This window comes from Schistocerca piceifrons, chromosome X (assembly GCF_021461385.2).
Source record: "Schistocerca piceifrons isolate TAMUIC-IGC-003096 chromosome X, iqSchPice1.1, whole genome shotgun sequence".
Classification (NCBI taxonomy): domain Eukaryota; kingdom Metazoa; phylum Arthropoda; class Insecta; order Orthoptera; family Acrididae; genus Schistocerca; species Schistocerca piceifrons.
Genome location: NC_060149.1, coordinates 422,293,809 through 422,306,370, shown reverse-complemented (window position 1 = coordinate 422,306,370; position 12,562 = coordinate 422,293,809). Strand labels below are relative to the sequence as shown.

The following is a 12,562-nucleotide window of genomic DNA, read 5'->3' as shown; positions in this document are numbered from 1 at the left end:
AATGATTACATTTTAAAACAAAATATTTTTCTATTATAATTAAGTATTATTATAATTATAAAATATATTATTATAAACATGTGGCAACGGCATTGCCGCAGTGGATACACCGGTTCCCGTGAGATCACCGATGTTAAGCGCTGTCGGACGTGGCCGGCACTTGGATGGGTGACCATCCAGGCCGCCATGTGCTGTTGCCATTTTTCGGGGTGCACTCAGCCCCGTGATGCCAATTGAGGAGCTACTCGACCGAATAGTAGCGGCTTCGGTCAAGAATACCATCATAACGACCGGGAGAGCAGTGTGCTGACCCAACGCCCCTCCTATCCGCACCCTCCTCGGAGGATGACACGGCGGTCGGATGGTCCCGGTAGGCCACTCGTGGCATGAAGACGGGGTGTTTTTTTATTATTATAAACAAATTAACACAATGAAGTATTACGAACAGTTATAGTTAAAACACGCGATGTAATACTAACCCTACAACTTAATTTTGAAGATATATTGAAGAAAGGCGTAGCAGAGACACAGAGACTTAGACATTTAGGGAGGGGGCAGTGAGACAGAGTTTTAGCCTATCCCCAATGATATGAAATCTGTGCATTGAGCACCCAGTAGAGGACATCAAGGAGAAATCTGGAAACGAAACTAAAGATCGGGGAGAAGAAATGCAAGGTCTGAGGTTTTCTGATGACATTTATTTCTGTCCGAGACTGCAAGGTGCTTCGAAGAGCAGTTGAACTGTGTTATGTTCTGTTTAAAACACATCTAGACTTTACTTCTGGACGTATCATTCACATGTCTTGAAGAGAGGTTATAGGAGGAACATCAACAAAAATAAAAATGGCTCTGAGCACTATGGGACTTAGCACCTGAGGTCATCAGTCCCCTAGAACTTAGAACTACTTAAACCTAACTAATCTAAGGACATCACACACATCCATGCCCGAGGCAGGATTCGAACCTGCTACCGTAGCGGTCGCGCGGTTCCAGACTGTAGCGCCTAGAACCGCTCGGCCACTACGGTCGGCAACAAAAGTAAAACAAGGGTAGTGGAATGTAGTGTAAATTAAACAACGAGCAGCTGAGGGAACTGGATTAGGGAACGAGACGATAAAGGTAGTATTTGGGCATAAAAATAACTAATGATGGCTGAAGTAGAGAGGATATAAAATGTAGACTGGCAATAGCGAGAAAAGAGTTTCTGAAGAACAGAAATTTGTTGACATCAAATATAGATTTACGTGTCAGTAAGTCTTTTCTGAAGGTATTTCTCTGGAGTGTAGCCTTGTATGGAATTGAAACGTGGCTCATAAACAGTTCAGAGAAGAGGAGAATAGAATGGCTTGAAGTGTGGCGCTATGGAATAATTCTGGAGCTTACATCCAGTATTCCCTCGGATAGGTGAATGTGTTAAAACGTCCGCTTCCGATACATAGGGAGGCACACCAGTCCTCGATCGAATCCACCCGACGCGTTAACGACTGGTCCGGTGTTCCGGCCAACCTAGCTGTGGTTTTTAGACGGTTTCTCACATTCACGTAGGTGTGTACCTGGCCGGTACGCGCGTGCCACCTGAAGTACACTTTACGCAAACATTTAGAGTATATTCTCACACTTGAACTGCAGACAGATGGGTACACGAATTCTGTCCCGGAGGGAAGTGGTGGCATCGGACCACCACCTCCCACTAACAATGCCAAAACTGAAATGCGTAATAGCAGTGCTTGTGTTATTAAGAATTAAAGTGCAAGCTAAAGCAGGAAATCTGGATTCGAGTCCTGGTCCGGCACAAATATTCATTGTCGTCATTCCAATGTACAGTCGATGGTGGTTCATATTCGTAACTGCGAATACATTTCCTGTATAAAATTGAAATAAGATGCCGACCTAGTACAGACTCGTGGCAAAGTGAAGGAAAAGGATATGGATACATCGAGTAAGTAATGAAGAGACACTGATCCGAACTGGGGAAGAAAGTAATTTACGGCATAAACTAAGAAACTTCGGTTAGTAGGACACATCTTGAAGCACCAAGGTTTTGTTAATTTGGTAATGGAGGGAAAAGGGGGGGGAGAACAAAAATTGTAGGAGGAGGCCAAGAGATGAATACATTAAAGCAATTCAGACGGATGTGGGTTTCAGTAATTATACAGAGATGAATAATGTTGTGTAGGACAGGACAGATTAGCATGGAGAGCCGCATCTAACCACTCTTCGGACTGAAGACCACAATAACAACAACAATTTTTATAGAATAAAAATCCGCTTCAGTGGCTAGTAATTTTCTTACTTTATTCCATGACAGGTTTCGAAGCTTAAAACTTCGTCTTCAGGTGCCATAGAAGCAGCACGACACGTGCCGTGGGTGTGATCCTCAATGACTAACTGACTCGACCACCACTCATTTATGTTTCCATAATTATTTGGTGGCACCTGAAGATGTAGCTTTAAGCTTAGAAACCGGTCGTGGAATAGAGCAAGAAAATTACTAGCCACTGAAGAGAATTTTTATTATATAAATGTGTTCCTCAGTTGTGGATGATCACCGGATCAAATATTTTGAACAACAGCAACAAAAATCGTATTTGTCTGTGGCAAATTAAAAGTGCGTGTGACAGTCATTTGTATTGGAGAGACGGGGACTTGTCACCCCTGCCCCTCTCGAGTCGTGAACCCTGGCTCGGTGCCGGGACACAGAGAGGAGGCGGCAGACGCAGCGCTGGCCACAGCTTCCGCGGCGGTCCGCGTCGCGGCACTGAGTAGCACGGAGCGCCTCCGAGCGCGTGGCCACGGCTCATTCTGCGGCGCATGCGCAGTCGCGGACAACGGGCTGCGCGCCGCTTCTCTCCCGCATTGACTGCCAGCTAGGCAGCTACTACAGGGCAGCGTTCCGTGCCCGCCGCACATCTCCATCCCCCGTCGCGCGGCTGTAGTCAGAGGACGGCGAGAGAGTGCTACCGAAGCGCGCTTACGGCAGTAGCTGAAATGTTCACCATTCGGTTTGTGGCTCCCGTCACTATTTGCGCAAATAATGCCACTTGATACAATAAAGACATTCATGGAGGCCCGTCGCCGATGAGCGATACAGAATGTTTGTAGAGTAAAGCAACAACCAGCTAGAATTTTGTTTTGGTTTGCTTTATTGGAAAAGCACTGTGACCAATGCAGTGCTGGTAAAACTGGATGATGTGAATGAATTAAGTATATAAACTGTCTTATCTGTTAGCACTTCCCTGATAGCAAATAAAAAATTTACCTACAGATCTCCTGTCCTTTGAACACGGAGGCATTCTACCCTACTTACAGGTGTTTCTGTTGCCAGAGTAGAGGTAAAGATACAAACAACGAACAAAAAAAAAGTTCAAATAGCTCTAAGCACTATGGGACTTAACATCTGAGGTCATCAGTCCCCTAGACCTAGCACTACTTAAACCTAACTAACCTAAGGACATCACACACATCCATGCCCGAGGCAGGATTCGAACCTGCGGCCGTAGCAGCAGCGCGGTTCCGGACTGAAGTGCCTAGAACCGCTCGGCCACAACGGCCGGCCATGCAAGGAACAGACTAGCAGCAAATTAACGGAATAAATTAACAACGGTAACCAGAATCCCACCGGCAAGCTTTCAACGGTTGTTCAGGGATTCCTTCTGAGTATTTTAGTGTAAGAGACCCACGGTCTCTGGCGGTTCGTAACAAAGTTGTTGCATTACGTTTGATTTCTTCCCCAACAGTCTTCTATCTGTACTGAACTGAAAATAGTGTTCAACAGCCGCGCGGGATTAGCCGAGCGGTCTAAGGCGTTGCAGTCGTGGACTGTGCGGCTGGTCCCGGCGGAGGTTCGAGTCCTCCCTCGGGCATGGATGTGTGTGTTTGTCCTTAGAATAATTTAGGTTAAGTAGTGTGTAAGCTTAGGGATTGATGACCTTAGCAGTTAAGTCCCATAACATTTCACACACATTTGAACATTTTGAGTGTTCAACAAAAAAAATCGTTCAAATGGCTCTGAGCACTATGGGACTTAACTTCTGCGATCATCAGTCCCCTAGAACTTAGAACTACTTAAGCCTCACTAACCTAAGGACATCACACACATCCATGCCCGAGGCAGGATTCGAACCTGAGACTCTAGCGGTCGCACGGTTCCAGACTGTAGTGCCTAGAACCGCTCGGCCACCTCGGCCGGCAGTGTTCAACAGTGCAAATGTCGACGATATGCGCCGTGTGTCTCGTTTGGTAATTAACTTGTTCCACTCACTTACGGTACTTCCTGTGGATGAAAACAACAATGCCCGCTTTACTCTTCGAAGCCTGCATGCAAGACTGCACAGTTCTGTCTCGGGTTTGTTTTTCCGCTATTCCAACAGTGTTAGTTGTCCGTTAACAGATACACGCGGAAGTAAAGATAGGTTTACTGATAGTTGTGTACGACTTCGTACACAATGGTAAGGAAAGGTGGGCTACAGAGTGGTGCTGCAACTGTCGTCGTAGGAAAGCTGGATAGGAGCAGAAATGATTTGCGAACAAGTTGATATGCACTGAAGAGCCAAGGAAACTGCTATAGGCATGCGTATTCAAATACAGAGATGTGTAAACAGGCAGCATACGGCGCTGCGGTCGGCAACGCCTATACAAGACAAGTGTCTGGCGCAGTTGTTAGATGAGTTACTGCTGCTACAGTGGTAGGTTATCAAGATTTAAGTAAGTTTGAACGTGGTGTTATAGTCGGCGCACGAGCTATGGGACACATCATCTCGGAGGCAGCGATGAAGTGGGAATTTTCCCGGACGACGATTTCACGAGTGTGCCGTGAATCTGAGGAATCTGGTAAAACATCAAATCACCGACATCGCTGCGGCCGGAAATGATCCTGCAAGAACGGCATAAACGACGACTGAAGAGAATCATTCATCGTGACAGAAGTCCAACCCTTCCGCAAATTGCTGCAGATTTCAGTGCTGGGCCATCAACAAGTGCTAGCCTGAAAACCATTCAACGAAACATCGTCGATATGGGCTTTCGGAGCCCAACGCCCACTCGTGTACCCTTGATGACTGCACGCCACAAAGCTTTACGCCTCGCCTGGAACCGTCAGCACCGATTTTGGACTGCTGATGACTGTAAACATGTTGCCTGGTCGGACGAGTCTTGTTTCAAATTGTATCGAGCGAATGGACGTGTATGGGTATGGACACAACCTCATGAATCCATGCCATGAACCCGGCATGTCAGCAGGGAAATGTTCAGGCTGGTGGAGGCTCTGTAATGGTGTGGAGTGTGTACAGTTGGAGTGATATGGAACCCATGATAGTCTAGATGCGACTCTGACATGTGACACGTACGTAAGCATCCTGTCTGATCACCTGCATCCATTCATGTCCACTGTGCATTCCGACGGACTTGGACAATTCCAGCAGGACAATGCAACACTCCACACGTCCAGAATTGCTACAGAGTGGCTCCACAAACACTCTCCTTAGCATAAACACTTCCGCTGGCCACCAAACTCCCCAGACATGAACATTATTGAGCATATATGGAATGCCTTGCAACGTGCTGTTCAGAAGAGATCTCCACCCCATCGTGCTCTTACGGATTTATGGAGAGCCCTGCAGGATTCATGGTGTCAGTTCCCTCCAGCACTACTTCAGACATTAGTCGAGTCCACGCCAAATCGTGTTGCGGTACTTTTGCGTGCTCGCAAGTGCTCCACGCGGTATTAGGCAGGTGTACCAATTTCTTTGGCTCTTCCTTGTAGTAAACAGAAGATTTACTTAACTTCTATTTCTCCAAGCGAACGTGGAAACCTCCTAAAAACCACACTCAGGCTTCCCGATGTACCAACACAGGACCGTTAATCCGCTGCACGGATTCGACCTGGATACGGCTCACCCACCCGTCACGCAAGCTAGCACGCTGTTCCTTATACAATACGAGCAGCTCTTGAACGAAATACACTCAACACAATAATTTCAAAGGCCGTATAAACTGCTCCTCGAAGCTACTCTTGACTTAACTTGTTATGCTACATGCGCGGACTACCAACATTTCTTTAAAAAAGTACGCTGATATTAACTCCATCACATTTTTTACTATGCCCTCGTATATCTACAGAGGAGCGAATTCCACAAGAATTGATTCTTGATCCAATTCCAGATTTATCGTGCGCAGATGATATTGCTAAGCAATGACTTTGTCACTGATATTAAGCCTGAGGGTATAACGCATTCAAAATTATTATGAACAGTTTTATCGTTCTGGCGTAATAGTGGCAAATGAGGCTTCCGGAGTTGGAGCAGCGTGTGAGTGTGCTACCGCTTACCAACGCGGGGCGTGCTGCACGACATCTGGCTGTTACTCGGCACATCCGGCTTCCATCAGATGCGACGGCTCTTCTGAGGCTTACACACATCTCAACTTCACCGAGGGACGTAACGTGCAGCATGTGTTAATGAATTCGTTTACTGTCTGGTAGGAGTACCCTATCAGATGCTGATATTCCCTCTTTTGTGGCTCTGGTAAGATTGCCATATCTGACATTGAATTTCCTCACATTTGTGTACGGAGGAAGATGCCGTACTTTGTAACTCTCGGGCGACAAAGAGACTGTAAGTAAATAAACACAAATTAGCTTGAGGAATATCCTTCAAGTTATCTCTGGAGACCAGGAAAAACCGAAATCTGAATAGCAAGACAGGGAGTGCATTGTTACACCGTTACTTGAACTCGTCTCGAAGTCCCTGTCTGAACTAAAATGTTTATTTCCCAAGTTCACAAACGTCTATCATTAACCCTTTCAGACCCTGTGGTTACAATTGTGTATATTAATTTTCACGACGTCTAAACTGCAATAGAAATATTTTTTCTCAATTTGGAGCTGATGTACACATTTGTGAATGTTCACTCTTTTCACCATGCACAAGTGCTGCCATCTGTTGTGCAGCGCTATAAACATATCAACAGATTAATGTAGCAGTGCAGAGCAGTTTGTGACCTTGAAAGTACCTGGTAGTCTTTGGGAAGCTATAACCCACAGTATGGTTGAGTACCAGTATTGTTGTTTTGCATGAACATCGTAGAATGTTCGATTTATTTATTACAACAATCAATATTTCAAAATCATTTGTTTTAGTCAACAAAAAGAAGTGATGTTTTTCTGTGTGCACAGTTGTAGCCATGAGGTCTCAAGAACAATGTTTTACATAACTTTGAGTATCTTGTGTTTCCTTCATATGAAGTGCTTGTTGGAACAGTTTCTTTTTATCCTGACAATTGTCAGTTTTGACTGGGATTTATTCAAAACATATGACATATATTGTATTACTAGGTATTGTTATGAGCAACAATTAGGAAAATGGACATAGCATTGAAGCTCCAGTTGATGACAATGTCGTTAGGTCTACTGCAAACTATTATTTTAGGGGACTACCACTACTGATATTATTATTTGTGAATATTTCAGTTCTATTGATCATGTCGAAGAAACAGTATTTCAACATTGAGCGAGATGCAGATGCCATTTTAGAAATGCTACTGAATGGAGAGATGTCAGATATCGATTTATCATCGGATGAAGAATCATTTCCTGATGTAGAATCCTACTGTACTTCAAGAGAGAAGGAAGTCAGAGTAGGGGCTGACAAAATAAACAGGGGAGAAGCCAATGATGAGTCAACTGCAAATAATGAAAGTGGTGTGTGCAGTTACAATGATAACAACGATAGTGATATTCAAGACAGTGGTCCACTTACCAACAATGAGCTCAGTGATGTAAAATACATTTTGTCAGAAAAAAAAGACATCAAGTGGCGTCATCATCCTCTCTCTATACTGGATTCATATTACGAATGGGAACAATGTATTGAAGAACAGGAAATAATTTCTCGTTCAACTTATTTCAGCAAGTACTTTACCAGTGATCTGTTCAGTACCATGGCTGATATGACAAACCTATATGACTTGCAGAGTGGAACAATTAGCAATTTCAAACAAACTACACTAGCGAAACTCCAAATCTTGTTTGGGCTTCATATAATTATGGGAACTCTAAAATTTACTAGAGTCCGAATGTATTGGGACACAACATTGAAAATGCAATTATTCTTGGACAGTATGCCCAGAAATAGATTCTTCCAACTGAGAACAAATTTACACCTTGTTAACAACATGGCTATACCAGCAGACAATAAAGACAAGTTTTATAAAGTTCGGCCTATATATACTGCCATCCATGCGGAACTCCAAATCTTGTTTGGGCTTCATATAATTATGGGAACTCTAAAATTTACTAGAGTCCGAATGTATTGGGACACAACATTGAAAATGCAATTATTCTTGGACAGTATGCCCAGAAATAGATTCTTCCAACTGAGAACAAATTTACACCTTGTTAACAACATGGCTATACCAGCAGACAATAAAGACAAGTTTTATAAAGTTCGGCCTATATATACTGCCATCCGTAACAGGATACCTCGAATAGAAAACGAGGCCGACCATCTGCCACACCTCCAGATACACCTGTTCAAAGATGACGAGGCCTCCTGAAGAGATTCAGTTTGATGGAACACAACACTTGCCTCTTCATGAAAGTGGTGCACTGCCTACCAGGTGCAAATTTCCGGGATGCAAGGGATGTTCATAAATACAATGTGAAAAATGTAATGTACATCTTTGTTTATCAAAGGAAAAAAATTGTTTCTGTTCATTTCATGTCAATTAGAACCACATAATGAACATAATTCCTGGCTCATTACATTTTTAATTAAAACTATGGTGAATTTTGCATGTATTTTGTGTGTAAATGATTTCAAATTTATGTGTAATGTTTAAATAAATTAGTTTTGTCTGCTACGATTTCAGTGTTGATTGAGACCCAGTGTACACAAATGTGTACAAATTTTTTTCGAAAATGGTAACATATCTTTTTATAAATGTTGCTTCTAAAATTATTAAAAAATCATCCAAGTCCATTGCAGTATTTAAAAAAATTTTCCTTCCTCCAGAAAAAAAAATCGGGTCTGAAAGGGTTAAATCTCTCCATTTTTGTATTGTAACCATTGATAAACCTGCGTGAAAACCAAACAGTTATCCAGAATACTGCGACAATCCACGTAACAAGACATCGCAGAACAGCTGCCGTTCATTGTGTCATAGATTCTGGGAGTACTTGACAAGTGACTGGAAAACGTAGAACCAGCTGTGTTCACACAATTAACGAAGTTCACGAAGATTACAATGAAGTGGTTCATTAGGTCTGAATTTTCACTTCTTTTCGCAACACAAATGCGATAAAATTGTTACCACATCACAAAGGCTTTGACAAGACGTCAAATAGAATCCTCATCATTATTATCAGTCCGATGTGGTTCCCTTTTATTCGTGTGGGATGGAGAATTATCCTGCTGGAAAACGCCCCGTTTGTCGAGAGAGATATGAGGTATGAAAGGGCGCAAGTGTTCAGCGACAATACTGAAGCAATCAAACATTTTCATGATGCGTTCTATAGTCACAGGTCCCAGGACGCCCATAAGGATAAACCCGTAGCATAACGTAGCTCCCAACAGCGTTACTGTCTATGTGGTGAGTAGGCGATGTCCTGAGATAGCATAACAGGACACGACAATCGTTGTGAAATAATAAGAGAGTTATTTCTCTCACCATGCAACTCGTCTCTACCGTCCGTCTGTAATGACAACCTCGTAGACGGGGAGGAGGCCTCTAACACTCCTTCCTTTCGGTTACATTGTTCCGTGCTCCAGTTTCCACAATGCGGTGCCTCATGGAACAGTAACTGATGTAATTTTGTCAACGAGAATACACACACAAGTCGCCGGCTGTGTAACTCCATTAGCAACAGTGTATAATTAACGGTATCCTCTGAAGAAACATGTCCCTTACCTAGTCTTGTAATTTTCTCACATATGCCACGTACTTATTTTGACTTTACAGAACGACAAACTTCCCACACTAAAACCTCTATGTCCGTCGTCTTCTCCGTTTTACCCTCGCATGTCCTCTTTGGGCCGATGCTAGCGGCGTCAGTACACGAACATTCGAAGAACTTCGCCGTTCTCGTGTTGTCTACCCAAAGCCGTCACAAACGTCCCTTGCCATATTTCCACATTATCTGAACAGAATGATTACCGTCTATCCTCAATAATCAATGTAGGAAACAAAAATAATGGAAAAAGTGTATGATACCGTAAGGATAGGCCATTCTGAAGGGAAAACACAAGACAAATATATCTTGAACTTAAATGCCTAGAACACTTACCCACACATCACTTGCGCAAATGATAATGAGATACGGTTGTCTGGAATTGGAAAAATTGGAGCAGTTTCGTAGTGTAATTCTGTGCGGACATTCTTGTTCCTTATGTAGCGTACACCGCCCTGTAGCTTACGGAATACAAATATAGACGTAGAAGAATTTATAAATCTGTTTCTGTTTTGTTGGGAAATGGTGGTGGGTCAGAAAACAAGGAATGTGAATAATTGCTCCTTTTTAGGCCTTTGAGCTGTTCAAAACACCTCAGCCTAAATTTCCTGCATGTCTGACCTACATAAATACTGAGTAGGAGGATGAGAAGATTTGTGACAAGTTAAAATTGCGTGCCTGTCCGGAATTCGCATCGTGATGGCCTCTATCCGTCTCCTCTCCGTACATTCCAGAGGTTCGCCCAAAATCCTGGGGAACTTACACTCCTACTGGTAAATACATAGCACTTCGACCACAGCCACGTGGACATTCCAGAGGTTATGTAATTTAAATCTTGTATGGACTGGACGCCCCATTGGCCATGTGTTTCCTTCGAATCCAGAGCAACCTCAGTATTGAAAGGAGGAACTCAAGACGTAGTCTACACGCCCGCAGGAGTAGTAGCAATTAATGGTGGAATTACAGAAACAGTTGACAAATTTGTATACTTGAGACGACAGAAAACAATAAGTGAAACTGAATGCTGCATTCAGAAGTAAATACTCCAATGTGCCTTCAACGGGACGTTACTACCAATGCATACTGCCAGTGCTAATATACGAAAGTGAATCGTGGATGTTAAATGTGCAAACAGTTCAAAAATTGAAGGTTGCCCAACGAGTAACGGGAAGGCGCATGTTAACCACAACAAGAAAGGACAGAAAAACTAATGATGTGACAGGAGTTGAGGACGCGATAGTGAAACTGAAATGGAGATGGTAAGAAAAGACCTAGATGACGAACTATTGGAAGATAGCTCGATGACACAAAGAAACAAGCACGACAAAACTGGATGCGGAAAGTTGAAGGTGGTAATGTACGGAAAAGTATGGGAGAGACCTTAATACAGCAGTGGATGATAAATTGCTGCTGCTAATGATGATGTTGCTGCTACCGTAGCTGATGATGATGATAATAATTACGATGCATTACCACAAATTTTTACTGCAGCGTGTACTCAGCTAAAAATTAAATATATTCCATCTTAGACTGACAAGAGTTAAATGTGAATTAATGAATGCAAGAATAGCTTAATTCGTCAGTGACATCATGTTGTGTTCTGTCCACTCATCTAATACAGGGTGCATAGGAAATCTGCTTCCTCGTATCGCTACTCAACACTTCAAGTAAATCGTATTAATAGGTCTTTATTACAGTAAGCTAATTGACAACACTTAACCTTGAGAAATGTAGAATGAGACGTCTCAAGCAAAAGGCGACATGAAACATAAGCAATCTCTTCAGTACATACAACTCCAATACAAGTCCAGTAATACAGTCCCAAGTCACTGCTGTGGCGTTCGTAGATCGGCTAGACTTCGACTCGGGCCGCGGCCAAGCGGCGCCGCGCTTATATTCTCGTCACCTACATGCCGCTCCTGTCTCGGTGTCGTCCTAGAAAGGGGCCGGTAGCGTACTGTTGGCTGACGTCGTCTCACAGCCTCTCTGCTCTAACGTTCCTGGCCATCGTGCCGGCGCTTGTCTTTAGGCCGGAACACATCACTACACGATATTAATAGAGTATAATAGCAACCAGTCACAATCTGGTTTTGGTTTACTGTACTAGAGAAGCAGCGTTACTGGTTTCGAATTTACACATTCATCGTCGGATGACTTGCATACTTCCATCAAAAGTAGTAAGTACTGTTCATGATTTTCTAAGACCCATATTCCGCAAGCCAAAGCCTCCTTATGATGTGTGACGGAGGGTACTTTGCTGGCGAGCCTCCGGGTGGGCTCAAATCTCTCTCATTTGACGTTCGTCGTCTTTTCGCAAGGTTGGAGGAAGTATATTAGTTGAATCTTCTGGAAACTTACGCATCTGGTATTTTAACAGTAATCCACGCCGCAACGCAGAAAGCCTCTCTTGTAGGGACTGCCACTGGAGTTGGCTGAGCATCTACGTGAAGCTTTCGGGATTACTAAATGAACCTGTGAAGAAACGCGCTGCTCTTATTTGGATTTCTCTAATTCCTCTATCCATCCTATCTGGCACGGATCCCAGGATGACGAGCAATATTCAAGTTTTGGTCGAACGAGGGTTTTGTAAGCTTCTTGCTCCCCGTGTGTACAGTTTAA

The 12,562-nt window shown here is 43.4% G+C and overlaps 1 protein-coding gene and 1 pseudogene across 2 annotated transcripts in view; both read left to right on the top strand.

Moving 5' to 3' along the window:
• Positions 1-12,562, top strand: part of LOC124721613 (elongation of very long chain fatty acids protein AAEL008004-like) — a 653,067-nt gene that overhangs the window by 205,735 nt on the left and 434,770 nt on the right. The window lies entirely within an intron of this gene.
• LOC124723301 lies at positions 83-200 on the top strand (annotated as a pseudogene).